We start from the raw sequence: 25,164 nt of genomic DNA, 5'->3' as shown, positions 1-25,164 counted from the left end.
TTATTTTAGAATAAAATATCGTTGAATTTTATACATTATGACATTTCTACTTAAACTGTCCGTAAAAACAGCAAGTTATGCAAAAATATGGAATTATTCACTAAGACACTGACAGATCACAGTTTAATAGAAAACCTCATATAATGAACCAGTAAAGCATGGTTCAACTATTTGTTCATTCTGCTTCCCAAATATGGAATAAAAAAACACCAATGTTATGTAAGCTAAAATAATACCAATAAAAACTTCTACTCATCTCATAAAAAACAAGTCCCCACTCAGGTCTATCATCTGTCAGTGGAAAACAGAGGTTTCCACATTATTAGTGACTCAAAGGCTCTTGAAAAGCAACATGGCTTCCATAAACCAATCCAGCAATATCTGATCTCCCAAAGTCAGATCTCCCCCTCACTTCTGAGCCTTGCAGTGTGCCTAAACCACATTTAGCATCCATTATTTGGCATTACTATAGTGAGAAGAACCCACTTAATTTACGGTGTGTGTCTCCTGAAGCACAATTTGGGCACTATGTGTTGGGTAATGAAATTATATATTTGTAATTTATACTCTCCAACATCCACTGCGTGCTAATTTCCGGAAAGTGCATGTGGAGTCAAAATAGTCACTACTCCTATAGATTAATTCACTGAGGGTTATAGTCTCCAAAATGGAGTCACTTTATGGGGATTTCTACTGTTCTGGTTTTCTGCCATTTTGCCATATTAGGGATTCTGCAAATGGTGTGTCCCATCTTCTCTGGGATCTGCTCCCGTGAAATCTGCTTCTGTCACCAGACGCCTTATTCATTCTGCAGGCATCGCTGGTAATGGAGGAGAAGTCAGAACCAGAAGTTCTGGGCGACGCAGGCTCTGTCCAGCCACTAAGAATAGGGCGTAAGATAACACTAAGAAATGGAGTAGATAGCGCCAAGCCTGTTTGTGGGGGCCATCTTTTGAGCTGCCAGGTGACCATGAACAGTGCCCCCAATACATGGTGTCTGCAAACTATTCCAGCAAGATCTGCATTCATATAGCTAAATGTCGCTCCTTCCCTTCTTAACCTGCCATGTGCCCAGACAGTAGTGTACAACCATATATAGGGTATTGTCGGATTCAAGAGAAGTTGGAAAATAATTTGCAAGGTCCATTTGTTTCCAATTATCCTTTGTGAAGAATTCCAAAGTTATCATCACAAAAAGTGACACACGTCAGATTCGAAAAATGAGGCCTGATTAGAAACACAAAACTGGCTGTGGGAAGGGGATAAATCTGAGTATTTTGGGCACAAAATGCTGTAGTCAAAAACTGTGACTACAGACAATAACAAATCATAAAAGTTAAGTTTGGTAATAAAGACTGGATTGTAGGGACCATATGAGTAGAGATGAGCGTTGTTCTACTCGAACTGTTCGCCAATCTCAAATTCGAGCTGTTTTGGGCGGTGTTCGAGTCGTTCGGCGAACACGAACGATTTGAAAAAAATTCGGCTGTTCGAGGTTATGTTCGATAACTGTTCGTGCACCAAAATCATAACTGGATTTTTTCTCAGTAATGATGAAAATTAATGTTAATACGCAGTTTGAGTGTACAGTGGGGCGGGGGGAGGGACAGGGGATGGATCTCTGCAGGAATAATGAAGATCTCCATTTTTTTTTCTCTTTCCCGCATTTACAGTGGGGAGGTGCAATCTGTCAGCCTATCAGCAGAGCACACATGGAGCGAACTGCTTTTTTTCACACAAGCAAGGGCATGTGTCATTGGCAGTGTATGTCACATGTCCTTGCCCTATAAGACCCAGTCATTTTCCCCGTCGCCACCATTTTCTCACTGCTGCAGCTGCGTGTTAGACGGCACCGCTGTTGCTGTGTGCGCTATACCTTGTTAATTTCAAGCCAATTTTCGCACAAATCTACAGATAGCTTGGGAGTAGGGAATAGTTGTGATTGCAGTCCTTTTAAGGACTAGGTTACAGCATTTCCTACGACTTTTATCAGGCAGGTCTGTGCTCTTAAATAGATAGATTGTGGGAGTAAAGACTAATTGTAATTGCAGTCCTTTTCAGGACTAAGTTACATCAGTTTCTATCAGTTTTTGCCAGGCAGGTCTGAGCCAGTGCTGTGCAAGTTTTTTTCACAGCATTTGGCTAAATCTAGCAAACCTAATCCTTTTTGGCCTATTGCAGAGTGTGTTAGTCAGTGGAGTAGCCTATCTGTGTTGCAAGCTACACCACCTGTGTATAGAATACCAATTTTTTTACTGCACCTAGTGAAGTAAAACCTTTTGGGCATAGCATCATTCTATTAGTCCATCTATACTGACCTCCATCAGGTTGCAATTTGAATATAATTTTTTTATGCATTTAGCTCTGAAAAAAATATTTGGGCTTCTAGCAGTGTGTGGGACTTGTTCTATTAGTCCATTTATACTGACCTCCACCAGGTTGCAAATTCAATCAAATTTTTTATCTGCATCTAGCTCTGAAAAAATATTTGGGCTTCTAGCAGTGTGTGGGACTTGGTCTATTAGTCCATCTATACTGACCTCCACCAGGTTGCAAATTCAATATAATATTTTTCTGCATCTAGCTCTGAAAAAATATTTGGGCTTCTAGCAGTGTGTGGGACTTGGTCTATTAGTCCATCTATACTAACCTCCACCAGGTTGCAAATTGAATATAATTTTTTTCTGCATCTACCTCTGAAAAAATATTTGGGCTTCTAGCAGTGTGTGGGACTTGGTCTATTAGTCCATCTATACTGACCTCCATCAGGTTGCAAATTAAAAATAATTTTTATCTGCATCTAGCTCTGAAAAAATATATGGGCTTCTAGCAGTGTGTGGGACTTGTTCTATTAGTCCATCTATACTGACCTCCACCAGGTTGCAAATTAAAAATATTTTTTTTCTGCATCTACCTCTGAAAAAATATTTGGGCTTGTAGCAGTGTGTGGGACTTGTTCTATTAGTCCATCTATACTAACCTCCACCAGGTTGCAAATTCAATATAATTTTTTTCTGCATCTAGCTCTGAAAAAATATTTGGGCTTCTAGCAGTGTGTGGGTCTTGGTCTATTAGTCCATCTATACTGACCTCCATCAGGTTGCAAATTAAAAATAATTTTTATCTGCATCTAGCTCTGAAAAAATATATGGGCTTCTAGCAGTGTGTGGGACTTGTTCTATTAGTCCATCTATACTGACCTCCACCAGGTTGCAAATTAAAAATATTTTTTTTCTGCATCTACCTCTGAAAAAATATTTGGGCTTGTAGCAGTGTGTGGGACTTGTTCTATTAGTCCATCTATACTGAACTCCATCAGGTTGCAAATTCAATATAATTTTTTTCTGCATGTAGCTCTGAAAAAATATTTGGGCTTCTAGCAGTGTGTGGGACTCATTGTATTAGGCCATCTATACCAAGCTCCACTAGCTTTGAAATAATAATTTTTAGCTGCATCTAGCCCTGAAAATAATTTTTCTTCCCAATAGTGGTAGCAATAGAAATATGGGGCGCGCGCCTGGCTAACAAAAATATACGTTTCATAACAAAAAACACCAGCCTAGCGCACTGCATTAATAAGATGGCATCATCGTCTCTCCCAGTGCTAGGCCTACTATGCAGGCTAGCATTCCTGTGCCTAAAACACAATGTATGGGTCCGCGCTAGCCACTATGCTGATGGGTCTAAAGCTGCTGCTAATGCTTTATAACAATTCAATTGGCAGATTTTCACAGAGCTCTTCCACAACGCCCACCCATCGGGCAACAGTTGCCCACCCTCCCTATGGGATCTAGTGGCGAATAGTTGATGCCATTAATCAGAGCGTCAGTTGCCCCGTCGACGTGGCAAGCATACGGTAAGGCATGGGAAGAGTGGACACGACTAGTAGCATGCAGACGGGTTGACCAATGTGAACAAGCCAGATCACAAGTCACCATAGAATTTCTCCACCAGCTAATGATGAGGGGCATGTCAGGGGCATCAGCGCAGCGGTGTCTGACCGGAGTAGCATTTCACTTCCAACTACTGAATTGGGGAGATGTGACAAAGATTCATCATCAGACAATCCATAAAAGGGTGGAAAAGGGGTCAGCCAAGTCAGGAGTGTAGACGTCCCGTCCCGTGTCACTAAAACTGATTTCTCACATCATATCACTAACACCATTAACATGACACTCACAATTTGAAGCAACACTACTGTCTACTGCATTTGTGATCGCCTTCTTCGGGGCGCTATGCATAAGCGAATTAGTCTCTCAATCCAAAATTACCACCAGTGGAGGCTTATTACACCAGGACGTAGTCATAGCCAATAATGCAATACGTCTACGCATACACCAATCGAGGGCAGGGGCACTTGGGTACTTCTACAACCCACAAACGGTACACTGAGTCGGGTAACAATAGTAAAAGCATATCTAACCATCAGATCACAAAGTAATTTCTTCCTATCACACATTGATGGAACGCCATTATCAAGATACCAGTTCCAAGCTATATTTAATAAATGCATAACATCGGCAGGGAACCACCCCAAAGATTACGGGACACACTCATTCCGCATAGGCGCGGCCACGGAAGCAGCAAGAGCAGGACTGTCAGAAACGGAAGTTCAGAGGATAGGGAGATGGCGATCCACGTGTTTGGCGAGATACATGCGACCAGACTTGTTATCCTAACTTGGTTTGTTTCTTTTACAGGTGACGCTAAGCCAACAGTGTGGGTGATAGGCCACTCATATATATATTGGGCAGAAAAAAGGGCGAAAGTCCGCCCAGGCGGGAGGAAATTAGAGTTTCATAACACATATTTCAACTGGAGAGGTATTAGAGGCCTGCTATGGCCACAGGTACTAATGGAGGTAATCAAGGTAGGGAGAGAGGCAAGAGGTCCGGTCATCTTAGTTATACAGGCCGGGGGAAACAACCTAGGCCATCACAAGAGCGCATAACTAATGGCAATAATGAAACTAGACACTGAGCGCTTCAGAGAATTTTTCACAAAACTAGCTATAGTATGGTCAGAGATTGTGCCGATAGCGGTATGGCAAGGTGCGCGAGACATCACGGCCATCGAACGGACAAGGCGGGTAATAAATATTCGGATGGCAAAATTTAGAAGAGACAGAGGCGGTGTAGTGATATGACACCGACAACTGGAAGGAGATAAAGCAGGCCTCATACGGCCTGAAGGTGTTCACTTAATGGATATTGGACTGGACATATTCCTGTCAGGACTCCAGGACGGAGTGGAACAAGCGTTAAGAGTGATGGGTGGGGGTCAGAGTCCTGCATACGAGTACGCAGGATCCTCTGTGGCCTGGAAATAGAAAGGACATGTTGGAGAGTTACACTTGTTGGCCAACTTGCCGGAGTGGAGACCCAGGGCATGCTGCAACAAGCTGAATTATTTTAGAAATAAAATGCCTTTCTAATGGAATGAGTATAAAGAGTTAATAAAGCTGTGACCTATCCTCACCCATCCAGTTGTAAGAGTTACATTATTGTATTGTCAAGGAAAGGGGGCGGTAGGGGGGCTGAGCGTCTGGGTTTGGTTGGGGGTCCCTACAGTCTGCCTAGGCTAGATGCATTTAAAAATTCTTATTAGATACACAGGCGGTGCAGCTTGCTTCGCAGCTGGGCTACTACGCCCAAAGTATTGCCTAGGCTAGATGCAGTTAAAAATTCTACGCTGACTAGCAGACACTGAAGATTTGGAGCAGACCTCTGAGTAAACAGCTCTTCAGACTCAACCATCTGTGTTACCATAAGCCATAGTGTATGTAGTTTCTTACAGTTAAAAGGGGGGGGGAGCGACCCAACCCACCTGGAATTGACGATGCCAACGTCAAGTAAGACACAGCAAGGGGACTCCAAAAAGAGTCTCCATTTTTTCCCAAAATTGTGGCACAGACACCACTTAAGTGGCATCAATTGCCCCACAGTTGCTTAAAACGGTTGGTGAGGTGATTTTACCAAATCCTCAAGCTTTTAATCTCCCAAGGATGACACAGGGGTAGAAAAGTCCTTGCGAATCCATGATTTGTTCATCTTTATGAACGTGAGTCTGTCTACATTCTCAGTGGACAGCCGTGTGCGCATATCTGTCAGCACACCACCAGCAGCGCTGAACACACGTTCAGACAGAACGCTGGCTGCAGGGCATGACAAGATCTCCAAGGCGTGAGTGGCAAGCTCCGGCCATTTTTCCAGATTGGAATACCAAAATGAGCAAGGGTCCAGTGACACAGTCATGGCTTCGATGTTCACTTGGAGATACTCCTGTACCATACTCTCTAGGCATTGACTATGTGTCAGACTTCTTGTCTCCTGTGGCCTTGCAAGGGATGGTCTAAAAAAGTGGTGAAACGATTCCACAAAATTGCTGTTACCAGCAGATACTGTGTTACTGTTACGGTTTAAGTGATGAAGACTCGACAGTCCCACGGTTGGCAAGTTAGAAGTGTGAGATTCACTACGTGCACCACTGGTGTTTTGTGGAAAAGCACATGTAAGATTCTGCAACAGCGTCTGCAGATACCCCTGCATGCGTCAATCCCTTTTTATGGCAGGAATTATTTCGGCAAATTTACTTTTGTACCGGGGATCTAAGAGTGTGGCAACCCAGTAGTCGGGATTACTTCGAATTATGACAATCCGAGGGTCATGTTGCTGGTAGTGCAGCAAGAAGGCACTCATGTGTCTTGCGCATCCAGGAGGACCAAGTCCTTGTTGTGTTGGTATCGAGGTAAGAATCATGCTTCCTTCCTCTGCCCTCTCCCCCCAACCTCGCACAACAGAAATGTGATCAAGGTCTCCCTCATCTGATGAGTCTTCCATGCCCATCGCCAGTTCGTCCTCCACTTCTTCCTCAGCTCCTGCACCTTCCTCAACAGTTTGGCTGCTACCATGCGCCCTGGTTAATCCCTCTCCCCCACCCTCCCATGCCTGCCGCCTTGGTGCTGCCCACCGTCTGGACCTTGGAGATGTTACCCCTTCCACATACGACTCCTCCTCTACTTCCTCCACCTCCTCTTGTCCCACCACCTGACTCTGAATTCTGTTTAATGTGTGCTCCAGCATGTAAATCACCGGAATAGTCATGCTGATAATGGCATCGTCGTCAGCACTAAACATCTTCGTCACCATTTCAAAACTGTGCAGAAGGGTGTGTGGCGCCCCTGAGGGTTCAGTCGCCACAGAGTTACTGCATCTCACCCAGAGGTGTGGTATCTCACTCTCAGGTAAGTAAGGTGTATGGCTCGGGACCCTAACACCTGCATCCAACACATACCCGCAGTGGGGGTAGGGCGAGATTGCTCCTAAGGGAGAGCACAGTCCCAGGTCCCTAGCTGGTGGGAGGGTCCTATGTAGTGGGTGCTTAGGGGAACAGCTTAGGGGAGCACATGACATGGAGAGTATAAATAGGAAGCCATCTTAGAGCAAGCCAGTCAGAGGAGGAAAAGTGACAGGAGCAGAGGCTTGGCATGTGCTCTGCTCCGGAGGCGGGCCTAGCCTGGGAGGCCCAGGACTGAAGGAGAGAAGAGAGGAGTGGGAGGCGGAAGGCTCCAGGAACCGAAGGGACCCTAGGGCTACGGGCCGTGCAGAAGGCCACCCGTACTCCCACTGCTACCAGGAGGTAGAGGGGTCAGGCCAGATAAGGGGAACCGGTCCCTCAACTAGCGGAGAAACAGCAAGGCTCAACTAGAAACCGGAGGCTGCAGCATTTCATGTACTGCAGGCCAAAGTCCACACCAGTCTCACTAAGAAGGTTGCCACCTAGTACCCAGGGGACGGAACACACGTCGTCCGCCAAGGCTTGAGGATACCGGACAGAAGTGTCACTGGGTGTGAGGTGCAGGGAGAAGGCCAGAGAAAGGACACACAGAAGGGGGTCCTGCTAAGTACTCCGGAGCTATCTGGGGGTGGACTGAGCCCCTCACTGAGTACACACAGCACGACGGGGGAGATTGCTCTGGTACCTGTAATCTGGACTGCAACAACTGTGAGTAAAGATCTTGGGACTGCATCACACGGTCTGTGTGTTCATTACTGACTCCCTGCACTACAACCACCATCATCCACCCACACTGCCCTGAAGCTACACTCTTCCTGTTGTGAGTAATAATACCATTGCTGCAAAACCACCAGCTTCAGAGGACTGTTCCGCAGCGGCGACCCCTTTGGCCGCACTCCACAGGTGGCGCAGTCGGACATTATAAAATCCATATATACAAATTACCCTTGGATTGACCGCCCTGGGTCACGGACCGGGTCACCGCCACAGTGACTACAACCCCCAGCGTCTACCGGCCAGGCTCAGGGTACCCCACGGCCCAGGGGGCACGTCAACTTCATAGGTCCCTGATCTGAGACCACTCCTGCAGCGTGATTTGCCCCACCTCTGGATCTCGTTGGCCCAGGCTATACGTCAGAACGTATTGCACCAGGGCTTGTCGGTGCTGCCACAGTCGCTGCAACATGTGCAGAGTTGAATTCCACCGTGTCGGCACATCGCATTTCAGCCGGTGAACTGGCAGGCCCAACGACTTCTGTAGAGATGTAAGTCGTTGAGCTGCGGGATGCGAACGGCGGAAGTGAGCACACAGCGACCGTGCCCTCTGCAGAAGGCCATCTAGTCCGGGATAGTGGGCTAAAAATTTATGGACAACCAGGTTCAACACGTGAGCCATACAAGGCACGTGTGTGACATTGCCCCGGCGAAGGGCCGCACCCAGGTTTGCAGCATTGTCGCACACGGCCTTCCCTGGTTGCAGGTCCAGTGGAGACAACCATTCATGAAACTGGGTCTCCAGAGCTGACCACAATTCCTCAGCTGTGTGACTCATATTTCCCAGACATTTCAAAGTAAACACTGATGCCGTTGAGCCCTGCAGCCAGCATAGTAAGGAGGTGTGCAGGATTCCTTCTGCGCAGTTAGAAAGCAGGTGGCATTACCAGACAGGCTTTGGGGGCAGGTGGAGGACCGAGAGGAGGTTGAGGAGGCAGAAGCAGTGGAGGAACTTCGAGATAAAGAGGATTGACGCACAACTCATGGGGACGGTAAGACTTGTACAGCAGCCCCATGTCCTGCTGTCACCATAGTTACCCAGTGCCCAGTCAGCGACATGTAACGCCCATGTCCATGCCTACTCGTCCAAGTGTCTGTGGTGAAATGCACCCTGTCACACACAGAGTTTCTCAAAGAAGCGGTGATGTTGTGTGTGACATGCTGGTGGAGCGCAGGCACACCTTTCTTTGAGAAGTAGTGCCGACTGGGCATCTGGTACTGGGGCACTGCGACAGACATAAGTGTTAGAACCTTGCTGTTAGGTTTTTTTTCCTTTGCTGGTCACATGACTTTGTTGGCCTATTTAATCCTGCTCCGCCCTTCTGGCTTTGCTGGACTTCATTGTATATCTACTTTCTAGCTAGCCTGTGCTCTGTATCTAACTCTGTTAGTTTGCTTGGTCTACGGACCTCTATGTTCTATCTATTTTGTTTGTTCGTCTGTCTGCTACTATTTCTGTTAGGAGGTGTCCCATATTCCTCCCAGTCCTTAGTACTTGTAGGGATTCCCTCCCCACATCTATAGGTCTTCGTACAGACTAGATTAGGACTTTAGCAGGTCTGATCGCAGGATCAGGTTCCCTGTTACATCGTAGGGATTCAGCTGAGTCTTATAGTAGGGACAGATCTCCTCTCTTTCCTTAGCTTTGGTAGCAGAACATAACAGTAAGTCCAGCCTGCAAATTCTCTAAGGAAAGATTTTTCTGTTCCATCATGGTGTCGGTTCAGGATTTGGCTCATCGCCTGCAGGGACTCTCTCTGGAGGTGGCCGAGCTCCGTCAGCACGTGAGTAACTGTCCTGGAGCACATTTCTTGGAGCCTAAGGTATGTTTGCCGGATTTATTTTTTGGTGAACACCGAGAATTTTTTTCATTTAAAAATGCTTGCTTATTGTATTTTCGTTTGAGACCTAAGTCCTCTGGGGATGAATCCCAGCGCGTAGGGTTCATAATGTCACTTTTGCGCAAAGAGCCTCAGGAGTGGGCCTTTTCTTTGCAACCTAGTGATTCATGCTTCAGATCAGTGGATAGTTTTTTTTCTGCTTTGGGACTATTATATGATGATCCTGACCGTGTCGCATCAGCTGAGACTGAGTTGAGACGTCTAAAACAAGGATCGGGTAATGTGGAAAAATATTGTACACATTTTCGTCGTTGGTCCACTCAAACAGGGTGGAACGATTCTGCTCTGAAAAGTCTATTTCTTGCTGGGCTCAGTGAAAGGGTTAAAGACCTGCTAATTGCTTATCCTACACCTGAGGATTTGCAACAGGCTATGCAATTAGCTATACGGGTGGATAGAAGACTGCGTGCTAGGGTTAATGAGAGCAAATCCTCTGCTATGTCAGTTTCTGGTTATGATAATGTGTGTACTAACAGTGGTGAACCGATGGAGATTGGATCGGTGGCACCTCGCTCTCAAGAAAAAGACCGTCGTTTTTCAGAAGGCTTGTGCTTCTATTGCGGAAAATCTGGTCATTTGATTAAAGGCTGTGAGCTTCGGATGAAGAAAGAAAAAAAAATGGTCAGTCACGCCCGTATTGCCTGTTTAAATTCCAAGGGTATATTTTTAGCTGCTTCCACGATTGCTCAGGAAAAATTAATGGAATTTCGGGTGTTTGTTGATTGCGGGTCTACACTGAATGTAATTGATGGGGGATTCGTGGAAAAACTCAATTTAAAACCTGAACCTTTATCATCCCCCATTGCTGTGGTTTCTGTGGATGGCTCCCCTTTGAAGAATATTACTCTCAAGGTCAGTGAATTTCCTCTCACTATTAATGGTGTTCACCATGAGAAATTGGATTTGGTAGTGTTGAATAACTTGCCTTCTCCAGTAATATTGGGTTTGCCCTGGTTAAAATTTCACAATCCTGTACTGGATTGGTCTACCAGTGAAATTAAATCCTGGAGCCATAAATGTTATGACAAGTGTTGTAATGGGCGTATTGCAGCTTTGGATAGGGGAGAATTGCCTGTTCCTATTCAGGATTTTTGGAGAGTTTTTTCTGAGAAGGAATCGCAGGTTTTGCCTCCCCATAGAGACTATGATTGTTCTATTGAATTTGTCCCTGGAGCGACTCTTCCTAAAAGTCGTTTATTTAACCTTACTATTCCTGAGAGGAAGGCTTTGGAGGAATACATACAGACAAGTTTGGCCGCCGGTCACATTAGGCCCTCTAAGTCTCCTGTGGCGGTTGGATTTTTTTTTGTAAAAAAAAAGGACGGCGGTTTACGTCCTTGTCTGGATTTTCGTGAGATTAACAAAATTACGGTACGCAATCCTTACCCACTGCCATTGATTCCTGATCTGTTTAACCAGTTATTGGGGGCCAAGTGGTTCTCTAAAATTGACCTTAAGGGGGCATACAATCTGTTGCGCATGAAGGAGGGTGATGAATGGAAGACTGCTTTTAACACTCCTGTGGGTCATTTTGAGAATCTGGTTATGCCTTTTGGTCTTACTAATGCTCCTGCATTTTTTCAGAATCTGATTAATGACATCCTTAGACCTTTGATCGGTAAAAATGTGGTTGTGTATTTGGATGACATTTTGATTTATTCGCCAGATCTGGAGTCTCATTGGCGGAGCGTGCGTGAGGTATTACAGTTATTAATGGACAATTCGCTTTTTGCTAAGCTGGAGAAATGTGAGTTCGCTGTACAGAGAATTAGTTTTTTGGGCTACATTATCTCCAGCAAAGGTTTTGAGATGGATCCGGTTAAGGTTCAAGCTGTGCAGGAATGGCCTAGGCCTATTGGTTTGAAATCGATACAGAGGTTTTTGGGTTTCGCCAATTACTACAGAAAGTTCATAAAAAATTTTTCTAGTATTGTCAAACCTCTGACTGATCTCACCAGGAAAGGTGCTGATGCGGTTCAGTGGTCTTCTGAGGCCATTGAAGCTTTTGTGTATCTCAAGGAGAGGTTCACCTCTGCTCCCATCCTTATGCAGCCTGATGTTACTAGGCCGTTTTTGGTTGAGGTTGATGCTTCCTCTGTGGGGGTTGGCGCAGTATTGTCTCAGGATAACGGGGATGGATTACATCCCTGTGCCTTTTTTTCAAAAAAATTTTCGGAGACTGAACTGAATTACGATATTGGTAATCGGGAATTATTGGCTATTAAACTCGCATTTGAACACTGGCGCCACTTCTTGGAAGGTGCGGAATTTCCCGTTCAGGTTCTTACGGATCATAAAAATCTGATATATCTTGATGCTGCCAAGCGCCTGAATGCCCGTCAGGCTAGGTGGGCACTGTTTTTCTCGCGGTTTAATTTCTCCGTTACTTACATCCCTGGTACTAAGAATGTTAAGGCGGATGCCTTGTCTCGCAGTTTTTCTCCCATAGTCGGTGCTGAGAAAGAGGAAAACATTTTACAAGAAGGTGTTGTGATAGCTGCTTTAGACTCCGTTTTGGAAGATGAGATTCTTAAAGCTCAGGAGAATGCCCCATCTAACACTCCTCATGGGAGGTTGTTTGTGCCTGGGACCTTTAGGAGAGATTTGTTTGTTGAGTGTCACGAATCTCGGTTGGCAGGTCATCCCGGAATCTCTGAGACCAAGAGACTGGTGGGTCGCAGTTTTTGGTGGCCTGGATGGCAGAAGGAAGTCATTAAGTGGGTGCGCCAATGTACTATATGTGCTAGATCTAAGTCCTCACATACTCCTGCTGCGGGGTTGCTTTGTCCTTTGGAGGTCCCCAGTGCTCCTTGGACACATTTGGCTATGGACTTTATAACTGACCTTCCCCCCTCTGGGGGTTTTACTGTCATCTGGGTGGTCGTGGACCGTTTTAGCAAGATGTGTCACTTGGTTCCCTTCGTCAAACTGCCCTGCGCTAAAACTCTCGCTAAGGCCTTTGTCAAGGAAATTGTCAGACTTCATGGCGTTCCTACTGACATTGTTTCTGATAGGGGTCCTCAGTTCGTGGCTCGTTTTTGGCGTGCCTTTTGTGACAGGTTGGGAATTCATTTGTCGTTTTCGTCCGGATATCATCCTGAATCTAATGGCCAGACAGAAAGGAAAAACCAGGATGTTGAGCAGTTCTTGCGTTGTTTTGTGGCAGACAATCAAGAGGGGTGGTCTGAGTTTCTGCCACTTGCCGAATTTGCTCTGAACAATCATACATCTTCTTCTGCTGGTTGTTCGCCTTTTTTTTGTTGTTCTGGGAGACATCCGTCGTTTGGGTCGTTCTCCAAGTTGGGATCTGCCGTGCCTGAGGAGGAGAATTTTTCCGGTGATTTGGAAAGAGTTTGGACGGATGTGCGTGGTAATCTTCAGGAGGCCAACAGAAAATCTAAAGACTACTTTGATAGGAAACGACAGGAGGTTTTGTTCGCTGTTGGTGACATGGTTTGGTTGTCCTCTAGGAATCTGCGGTTGAGGATTCCTTCTAAGAAATTGGGTCCCAAGTTTGTAGGGCCCTTTAAGGTGCTTCAGGTTGTCAACCAATCTGCTGTTAGGTTGGAGGTTCCTACCTCCTGGAGAATTAATCCGGTCTTTCATGTCTCTCTGTTAAAAAAAGCTGTTGTGTCGGATGGTGACGCCTCTGCCTCTGTTCCTCCGGTGGTGGAGGACGGGGAATATGAAATTTCTCGCATCCTTGACTCTAGACGGTATAGAGGTAGTTTGCAGTATCTTGTGGCCTGGAAAGGTTTCGGACCTGAGGATAACTCTTGGGTGAGGTCAGATGATGTTTCCGCGTCCAGACTTATCAGAGCGTTTCACAAGAGATTTCCTGATAAGCCTGGTCCTAGGGGATCCGGAGGATCCTCTTAGAAGGGGGGGTACTGTTAGAACCTTGCTGTTAGGTTTTTTTTCCTTTGCTGGTCACATGACTTTGTTGGCCTATTTAATCCTGCTCCGCCCTTCTGGCTTTGCTGGACTTCATTGTATATCTACTTTCTAGCTAGCCTGTGCTCTGTATCTAACTCTGTTAGTTTGCTTGGTCTACGGACCTCTATGTTCTATCTATTTTGTTTGTTCGTCTGTCTGCTACTATTTCTGTTAGGAGGTGTCCCATATTCCTCCCAGTCCTTAGTACTTGTAGGGATTCCCTCCCCACATCTATAGGTCTTCGTACAGACTAGATTAGGACTTTAGCAGGTCTGATCGCAGGATCAGGTTCCCTGTTACATCGTAGGGATTCAGCTGAGTCTTATAGTAGGGACAGATCTCCTCTCTTTCCTTAGCTTTGGTAGCAGAACATAACAATAAGGTCTCGAAAATCCACTGTGTCCTCCAGGCGGAAAGGCAGCATTTCTGTAGCCAACAGCTTGCAGATGCTGAAATTCAACCTCTTAGCTTTCTCATGGCTAGGAGGAAATGGTCTTTTACTTTTCCACATCTGAGGGACCGAGGGCTGGCTGTTGTGCTTAGACGGGGTTGAGTAGGGTGTCCCCGGCAAACTGCCGGTCTGTGAGGAAGATGCAGGCGGACATGTTAGGTTGCCTTGATCCAAAGGTGGTGCTCTCGATGTCGGAGAGCGCTCAACACCAGCAGGTGTTTCCACTTCCCAATGAACTGACGACCTGCCAATCACACTGGCTGCTGCGGGTAAAGAGGTGGCAGGTCTGCGTCCAAAAACATGTGTGACTGCTGTCCCCCCAGTCACAGAGGATGAAGAGGCTGCGGATGCACAAGATGGGGCAGACGGTGGTTGGCCCAGCCCGCTAGGCTGCATTGTAGCACAGTGAGCTTCCCACTGCAACTTATGCTTCATATCCATGTGACGGTACATGCATGAAGTACTCAAACTATGGATTTTTTGGCCTCTACTTAGCTTTTGGTGACAAATATTACAGATAACACGAGTTGGTCATCCTTATCGATCTGAATAAATGCCCAGGCTATGCAAGGCTAAGAGCCCATGCGACCTGAAGAGCCACTACGACTTGTGGTCAGAAGCAGAGTTGTGGTTGAGGATGCAGTTGTTGACGTGCTTCCAGTACTCCGTCTCTGTCCAGGAAGGCGCAACCTAACCTCGTCGTCAATAGCATCTGTGATGCCCCGCTGCGCTTGGTATCACAGATCCTAGAAGAGTGCATTGATGGAATCCTCCACAAGAAGCCCCCATAAACATTCACACATCTCCACCTTCCACCTCAGACCAGCAGAGGGAGCCCGTTAGGGATATAAATAGGGAAGGTGGAGCTAGGCAGTTCAGTTCCTCTGAAGAGTTCCTGCAGTAGAGAAGCCTAAGAGAGGTCAGTCTGCAGTGGAGCTCAGTCTAGTCTAGAGAACCCAGTTAATAGTTCAGCAGTGGAGCACGAGGCTCCTGCTAGCTAGATTCAGGGAGCCCAGATAGATCTTAAGGTGTGCCGGCGCCATAAGATCAGTGAAGCGCGGCAAGCTGCCGTTAGTGTGTATAGCCTATTGAGGGCCCGAGTAGGCCGAAGGCGAGTGGCGAGTTAGTACATAAGGGGCAGAGGAGCTTAACCAGCTCACCCTGAAGCATTTACCGGACACCGGATCCGAGCTTACCGGGATCTCTATGACCCAGTAAGGCATAACCGGAATCCCTGGAGAACTACAAGTCCCAGGATCGCTAAGGTGCTGATACGTAACAGAGCCAGGAGACGCTTAGGCCCCGCATACCGGAAGGGTGAACTCCAAGAGAAGGTCCTACCACAAGGTCAGCCAGCGCAGGACAGAGACAAAGTTAGGCCTAGCTCCAGGCAGGTCAGAAACTTACTACGCAGAGGCAAGAAACAGGAGGCCCTACACCCGCTCATTGGGGAGGATCCTGATATGCGCCCTTCACCCTACAGTGCTCCGGGATGTGCCTGAATTTCCACCAGTAAAAGGTACTGAAGTGACTACCGTGTCCGTTCCCGTTCTTGCTCTGACTCAGCTGGGCCTCGCCTGTCCTGCATTCCCCCTGCATACGCTGCCCTGAGACCTAGCTCCACCTGTGGGGAGCTATACCATTGAGCTGCCTTATCACCGGCCTCAGTGGACTGCTGCAGCGCTGGTGCTTCTCACCAGATACCACAGGTGGCGTCACGAACTCTTATAAAATTAACAATTATCCACCCTTTTAAAGAGTGACCCCAGGGTACGGGCCAGGGAGCCGACCACCGCGACATCCCCAAGGCCAGGCAAAGGCCCGGGTACTGAGTCATCCCCATCCCCTGGGCTAGTCACATCCTCCTTCACCTCCGCTGCTGACCTCATCGACTGGCTGACTGTGGGTTGACAGTAAGTGGGATCTACAACCTCGTCATCATCACCCTGTGTGTTCTCACACCCGTCGTCCTCAGAGCCAACCTCTTCCTGCCCTGACCGAAAAGTCAAGTTGTCGCTCCAATCAGGTATTTGAGTCTCATCATCGTCTTCATCATTGTCTCCACCAAAAGAAGTTACAGTTTGGGAACGAGGGTCTACATTATGCTCAGAACCTTCTTCATCTGGTCCTGGATCTGACTTATAAAGATTCTGGGCATCAGTGCAGATCATTTCCTCGTCTGGATTAACAGAAGCTCTGGAGCAGACCTCCGTTTCCCAGGCTATAGTATGAGTAAACAGCTGTGCAGACTCAACCATCTGTGTTACCCCATACTCAGACGGGCAGCTGGAGACTTGGGAGCTGTGAGGAAGCAAGTGCGATTGGGGTGACACCTCTGAGGACTGGAGTATTTGTGATGTTGAAATTGAGGTGGTGGAGAGCCCACTTGAAGGAGCACTTGATATCCATTGAAGCACCTGCTTTTTTTGTGCCTCATCTGGAATTTGTAGCGATGGGTATGTCCGTAGGAAAGGGATCGTATCACATTGTCCACGAAAAGAAGTCGACATCTTAGTTTGGCTGGAAGATGGTCTTTCTTCTGCAGATGTTACTCCCTGCCCACCGCGGGGGGGCTCGACCCACCAGCGGACAGGCACCAGTATTGGGAGAGGGGGGCTGGCCGTCAGGGTCCACCGCGGCTCTGGCACAAACCCTGCGACACGGAGGTGGCACGGGCAGGAACGGACTGGCCGTGTCGGCTTCTCACTTTTTGGATTTTAGAAGGTCATGACATGCCTATATCTGTGTCTCCCCCTCCTTTTACTCCTCCACCTCTTTTCTTTTCGCATGACTATATGTCCTTGTCACTTTTCCATGTGTTAGTTATGTCTTCTGAGCAGTTTGTCAGCTTTTGGACACCTTTGAAGGTGTTTTCTATGTGTTTCTATGTGTTTTTGTTTGCCTGCTATTGGTTTTAACGGTGTTCGAAGGTGTTCGACGAACAGTTTGACGAACAGTTCGACGAACAGTTCGGCGAACACAAGGGTGTTCGACTAACCGAACCAAACTCGAACACTACGGAGGTGGCTCAACAGTAATTGTGACCTTTGGTGATAAAATGGTGGGGAATGAGTAGTAGTAAATTCTTACACCGAATTGTAGATTTATGTTTCGATATTCTCTCTTTAATCGCCTGGGTGGTTTCGCCTATGTAAATTAATCCGCAAGGGCATGTAATGAGATATACTACATATGAACTGTCGCAAGTGAAGTAGCCCTTGATGTTATATTTTTTTCCGGTGTGTGGGTGATGGATGACGCCGCCCTTGATGACATTGTTGCACTGTCGGCACTGAAGACATGGAAATGTCCCTGTTTTGGGGTTGTGGAGGAACCGTTGTTGAGGTCCCTGTTTGTTACTGCCGATGTCGGCACGAATTAGTGTGTCTCTGAGATTGGGGACCCTCTTGAAACATGGCATAAATGGTTTCTGAAAACTGCTTATGGTGGGATATCCCGCCCGTAGAATGTTCCAGTGTCTGCGGATAGTTTTTGTGCAGGATATAAGCATATGGGTGATAAGTATGTACGAAGGGGATGCGGTCTGAATTGTCGGAACGTGCCCTACCGGGGCCCGTCCCGTGGGATTTCAGGACCGTGGGGGGGTAACCACGTTCAACAAATTTGGATCGCATCTCCTGTAGTCTCTGTTCATGGATTTCGGAGTCAGATACAATCCGTTCGACCCTTTTGAGTTGTGATTTTTGGGTATAGATTTTTTTAAGTGGGCGGGGTGGTTGCTAGTAAAATGTAAGAGCCCATTCCGGTCAGTGGGTTTACTGTAGAGATCCATTATGAGGAGACCGTCTACATCTTTGATCACCATTGTGTCAAGAAAGCTTACCCTGTGGTTATCGTGGGTTAAGGTGAAACCCAAGTCAGGCCAGGCGGAGTTCAAATGGACAAAGAAGGTTTCGAAAGGGCCACCCCAAATGCAGAAGATATCGTCTATGTACCTCTTCCACACTATGGAGTATGATTGGAACAGAGGATTGGTATAGACGATTTGGTTCTCGAAGGCGGCCATATAACAATTGGCGTAGGGTGGGGCTATGTTCGAGTCCATCGCTGTACCCTTAATCTGTAAATAGTACTTATCTTGGAAAAGAAAATAGTTTTTCGTGAGTCAGCAGTTCGACGGAAAGCTCGATGATGCGTGGGTCAGTCTGTGATTCTATTAATAAAGATACTTGAAAAAATCCTCATACCCCTGACACAGAAAAGCCCTTCTTTCCTCCTGGACACTGGCTCCTTCCTCAAGACACTATCCAACCTTAAGCAGGTCCCACCTACAGCCATACTAGTCTCCTTTGATGTGAAAAATCTCTACACATCTATACCGCATGACCATGGCATCAACACTGTATGGTCTTTACTAATAGAATCACAGACTGACCCACGCATCATCGAGCTTTCCGTCGAACTGCTGACTCTGGTACTCACGAAAAACTTCTAGTTTCAGAAATATATCGATGCCCCCTATATCACCACCGGGGGCATCCTACTACTCCTAGGTTTAAGATCAGAGAACTGTTGGCCTTGGACCATTCTCTGATCTTAAACCTAGGAGTAGTAGGATGACCCAGGGTGGTGATATAGGGGGCATCGATATATTTCTGAAACTAGTTTCAAAGGAGATCCATAACATTAACCCAGGATATGAACCAGCACATCCCAATTTGTCTTTGGCAGAGAAAAGGGCTTTGGAATCACTGAGTGTGAATAATGCAGTAGTGTTGAAGCCCTCGGATAAGGACGGCAACATTGTCATCTTGGATGACACTCAGTATATTGAGATGTGCCAGGGACTCCTATCAGATGTGTCTACATATGAAATCCTACGAAAAGATCCCACCAAAGAGTATATGGTGGGACTATCTAACATCCTGTCGTTCTCATTGGTAATGAATCTGCTTTCAAAAAATGAATATGACTTTCTTCTCCCAAAATGGCCTGTAACAGCAACATTCTATGCACTTCCCAAGATACATAAGGCATTAGCCCTCTCAAGGGAAGGCCCATTGTTGCAGGGATTGATGCCCTATGTCAGAATTCCAGTATTTATTTGGACTAGATCCTTAGACCATTTGTTTTAGCCCTTCCATTGTATCTGAGAGATACGATGGACCTCCTGAATAAGTTGAAGGGTGTGTCCATTGACTAACACTATCCTGGCCTCAATTGATGTTGAGGCCTTGTATAGCAGTATTCAACACGAGGTAGGCTTAGCAGCTGCTGAACATTATTTGAGAAGTAGAGGGACACATTTGGGGCCACATAATAAATTTCTCTTAGAACTTCTGGATTTTGTCCTGCGACATAATTTCTTTCTGTACAATGGGAAGTATTACCACCAACTCAGGGGCAAAGCAATGGGGAGCCCGTGTGCCCCCACTTACACTAACTTGCTCCTGGGTTGGTGGGAAGACACCATGGTGTTTAGGGACGAGGATGTCATCTGGGCCCCACAAATACTCTTCTGGGGCAGATATATTGACGACATCCTCGTCCTGTGGGCAGGGGACGAGGCATCTTTTCGGACGTTTGTCACACATCTGAATACTAACATAATTGGCCTATCCTTTACATGTGAGGTAGGAGTGAAAAAGATTTCCTTTCTCGATGTGAAGATCTCGAGAAATGGTGATGGCACCTTAAAAACTTCACTGTATCGTAAACCTTCTGCGACCAATAGCCTCCTAGAGTGGGGGAGTTTTCATCATCCGCCTTTGAAAAAGGGCATTCCCAAGGGACAGTTCCTTAGGGTGCGGAGGAACTGCTCCTCGTGGAATGACTTTCAGTCCGAATCATATAACTTATCTCATAGGTTTCGGAGTAGGGGATACCCTGAGGGAGTAATTGATAAGGCTTATCAACACGCAAGGACAATTGATAGATCGTCCCTCCTCACCCCATGAGATAGATCTGACTCTGAGTCCATCACACGGTTGATAGGTACCTATGATGATCAGTCAAGAAAAGTTATGGGGATTCTTGAACGACACTGGGGGATCTTACGAGCGGATCCGGATGTGGCGGGCTTGGTCTCCAAGACACCTTCGGTTACATACAGGAGGAGGAAGTCTGTGAAGGACACTATTGTACATAGCCATTTTACCCCTCAGAGGAAGGAGGCCACATGGTTACAGAATAGGTCTAAGGCTACGTTCAGGTGTGGTCACTGCTCTTTTTGCAAATTTGTTCACCATCAAAAAGCTTTGTGAGTGCAGTGACCAAGCGCACATATGAAATGAGAGACTTTGCTAACTGCAAAACATCGGGAGTGGTGTATCTCTGCACGTGCACATGTCCAATAGACTATATTGGAAAAACGAAACACGAACTGCGAGTTCAGATAGGCGAGCACCTTGGGGACCTAAGACATAGCAGAGATACACCTCTCGCAAGGCATGTTATATCTAAACATGGAGGTGATGTGAGATGCATTTCATTCAGGCTCCTTGAAGTTGTGGCGCTGTCGATCAGACAGGGTGGTTGGAATAAAAAAATACTCCAACGGGAAGCCTGGTGGATATTTTGTATGGAGTCAATGGCCCTTGGGGGCATTAATGAACAGTTGAGTATCTCGAGTTTTATCTGAATCCAAAGTGTGATATTAAGGGCTAAATGGAACCAGCCTTCATGGCATTGGTCTGTGGACCACTATGTATATATATCCATTGTGGTAAATTATGTATTTGTACTGTGGGGACTTATTTATCCCTATTCTAACAACTTTGAAGCTCTGTGAATGGCTAATGACATTGACATATGTGGATAACACTTTAATCATAATATAGTCAGATATTTTCCTTTATATGTTATTCATAGTGATATGTTGCTTTATCCCCCTGATACACAGCAATTATACCTAATTGTGTTGGATAATTTTGAATATATTACTTTTGCTGGCATTGAGGGTGTTTCCCTCTTTCCGCTTATGGCGATTCTGTATGCAGTACAGTCTGGTGGGTTTTGGGCTTGCTGGACTGGTATTCTCATCTGCCAGCTGCCATGACAACCACCATTAGGTGCCTACATGTATGGGTGTTGATTCTGCCCCTTAGCTATGCGCTCCGGTGATTGTTGTTTCTTTCGATGACGTCACTTCCAGCTGGCGTCATCAGTGTATCATCACTTCCGGGTATGTGCGTTCCAAGTGTGTTCCACGTGTTTGCATGCAATCCACTGACGTCATTTCCGGTGGGCGTCATCAGTGTACCACCACTTCCGGGTGCGTGCATTCCATGTGCGTTCTACGGACCTGTATCTTGCGGTGGACGCTGGACATGTGCATGAGGGCAGCTAGACATGTGCTATGGTAATTAATTATTTATGGGGGCTAGGCTTTGTATATAAGGAGGGTATGCAGGCAATTTTCCATATATTCAGCATTGACTGACAATCTGGGGAGAGGGATTGATGTCCTCCCCTGGTCCCCTGATGAACCCTGGTGGAAACTAGGGGGAAACGCGTTGGGACTACTAATGATAAGTGTCATTCTCTACTTATTTGTGAATATTTATGTTTGACTGCTATTTTCTATTCGTCTGAAAAGTCTCTGACTTGATATTATGTTATAGACATGGGACTAGGGACTACCAACGATAAGTGCCAATCTCTATTTGGGACTAGGGACTACTAATGATAAGTGTCATTCTTTACTTATTTATGAATATTTATGATTGACTGCTATTTTCTGGTCGTCTGAAAAAGTCTCTGATTTGATATTATGTTATAGATATGGGACTAGGGACTACCAATGATAAGTGTCAATCTCTATTTACTAATGAATTTATTGCCATTTCTAGTCGTCTGAAAAGTTTGGACTTGACACTATAGGTGTGATGTCTATTTATGTGGTTTAATGCCAGAGTCCCAAACTGATCGATCTAGCTATTGCAAGACAAGGACTTTGCTCCTAAATCCTTGAGCGCTGATATATACTTTATTACATAGATTTGGCTCTCTATAATCATCCAATAAGATTTATCGGCTTCTTTACTCATACATTCACTTTTTTCTACCCTTTTTCACCATTGTGGTTTTGTTAATATTTTGATAAGGGTTTTTGTAGGGACAGTAGGGACACCGACGTGGAGCGGGGGCGCCACGAAGTACAAATTAGGGTGCCAACCTCCGCTGTTAGGAAGGGAGAGGAATTAGGGATGAAATAGGAACAGGATTAATCTGTATTCCCTCCCTGTCGGTGTACTACCTAATTTGATGTCCTATCATTAGGAGTATCATTGTTGTTTGTTTATGGATTGCTTCAGTCTTTTTTAGAATAAATTATAAAAAGTTATTTTTTAGGTTTTTTTTTTTTTTATGGTTGTCTCTGTCTATTGGCCCCCTTTTGGTTATTTTGCTTTGGTGTTTAAAGGGTTATATACGCCCCTCATAGCATCTGTTCTTCATATATGGCACTAACTTACACTGAGCTAAGAATAGCCTGAATGTCTTGTCAGCAAGACCTACCACGAGGCTTCTGCGATGTATGGGTACAGAATTAAGAATAAAAATGAATATCCATAAATAATATTTAACAATGCCCCCTTTTGAGGGTGACAGACATCAACTGGAATCCTCGAAGTAAATAGGTTTATCATTAAGATAACAGGATCATCTTTCTTCTTTTCCTCTTCTTTGGTAATATAATTGAATGTTAATAATAATAATAATAATAATATCAATATCTGATTGTTATACGTACAGTATCGAATAACATAATGATGTGAATTCATGTTATGGTAAGCCGTAACTAATATTCATATAAAATGTATAATTATACTTCCCTAAATCTAAATTGAAGCAATCACAGGTCCAATCGTCATCCTCTGATGTCATCGGGTCTTCGTCTCGTCTTCTTCTTGGTTCTTTTAAAACACAGTCTTTAGATAAAAACTCCTTTGAAATAAATTATAGTGTGTAGATATTGTACAGTCCATAATTGTATTCATTATTGTTCAGTCCATAAACTGTACTATGTGTCATGTGTCAATCAAAGTCCATAAATTAAATGTTGATAAGAAAACAAAGTCCATGGATGAAATGTAGCTTTAATATCTGTGCAGTGTCACCTGGACTTACGTTGGATTGTCATTGGATAATTCTGGAATCCGCACTGGTCTCGTGTCCTTTGTGACTTTTGGAACAGATGTGACGTCTTTGGTAAGCATAGCAAGGGTTAATTTGACACTTCCCTGCTTTATATAGCACCATAACCAGTGTCTTGCATTGAATCTGCTGCAATGACCTGAGTACTGCGTTCACCAGACATCAACACAATTTCTATCCACTCCTCAAGTGTTAACCTCTGCGACATGTCAATGGCTGTAAACAAAGAGAAACTTGTAAATAACTCATGAAAGAATAAAGTTACGCTAAAACCAAGCACACCATTGTTTTTCTTATGAAATTCTCAATAAGTTTGATGTGTCACATGACTCTCTTCCCATTGAAAAAAATAAAGTTGGATCCAAAATGGCCGACTTCAAAATGGCCGCCATGGTCACCACCCATATGGAAAAGTTTTCCCCCTCCCTTATACTAATATGCCACAAACAGGAAGTTAATATCACCAACCATTCCCATTTTATTTAGGTGTATCCATATAAATGGCCCACCCTGTGCAGACATGGATTTTTGGCATGATTTTTTATAATTTTAACAAATTTTTCCTAACTTTAATTTGGAATTGGGCCTGTGTAGCTTTTAAGATTTCTTCTATTTTTAATGGTCTTTGTACATAAGCTCCTCCTACATCACTTGAGTCAATTATCATGTCTCCTCCTACATCACTTAATATGTCAGTTTCTCTTTTGTCTGTTCCCATGTCAGTCTTTGTCACCAGACACAAGGTCACCTTCAGTAGCTGTTATCCTGTTCAATTTCCACATTACAGTCAGAATCAGTAACATCATTAGTATCCTTTACACTATTACACAGTCATGCTTAGACTTTTCTGACACAAGTTTGTGAAATGTCAACCAATTGTAAAATATTTTTCAACTTCTCTTTGTCTCTATAAAAGGACACCAGCTTAGAATCTAATTTTAAATTCTCCATTTCACATTCTGCGCATAAGCTAAGCCACAAAACGTCTAAGTCAGTCTCGTCAGTAGCCTTTAATTTTAGTTTACTTTGCTTAGAAAAGAAGAAATAATATCCATATTTTTCCTTAACTTCAGATTTCTCAGATTCTCCTTTAGACTGGGCTTTGGTCATCAGTGTACTTCTGATCCTTGTAGTACTTCTGGTGCCTGTCAATCCATCTGGAGAATATATCAGTCCTCAATCTTCTGTAGGTTCTTTCTGATTCTTGTGACAAAGATAGTGGATTTCCTGACACTTGGTCAACAGGTGTTCAGCAAAAGCTTTCCTCCTCTCCCCCACCTTGTTCAAGGAGAAGGAAGCCACTTGAAAGCACAAAAAAAAAATCAGGACTGGGCGCTCGCCAAAATGTTAAATATACTTATTTTCGTATATTTATATATACTGTAGATAGGACTGTTTATCAGATGCGATTGTTCAAAGAATATATTATTTATTCTTGGGTTGTCCATTAAAAAGAATAATTCCAGCAGTTACATAAAATAGGTGAAATAGTTACAAAGTGATTGTCCATAATTAGCTTATTAGTTGAGATTCACCCATCTTTTCCTGGGATCCTGAATGGTAGCTTGCGTCTGTCCGTGTCCAGCACGTGTGTCAGGGCCTACATGTCAGCTGTCTCTTCAGCTCTTAGATCCTAGGACTGAGCCATGTAATGTAGAATGGAAAAGAGACCCCGAGACCCCCTCCCTG

General features: G+C 45.2%; 1 pseudogene; it reads right to left on the bottom strand.

The window, feature by feature from the left end:
* LOC141182722 (uncharacterized) overlaps positions 1 to 25,164 on the bottom strand; it is an 86,205-nt pseudogene that overhangs the window by 1,187 nt on the left and 59,854 nt on the right.

Source organism: Phyllobates terribilis, unplaced genomic scaffold (assembly GCF_046119375.1).
Source record: "Phyllobates terribilis strain yellow unplaced genomic scaffold, ASM4611937v1 Scaffold_35__1_contigs__length_13245226, whole genome shotgun sequence".
NCBI lineage: Eukaryota > Metazoa > Chordata > Amphibia > Anura > Dendrobatidae > Phyllobates > Phyllobates terribilis.
This window is presented reverse-complemented; position numbering and strand designations above follow the sequence as displayed.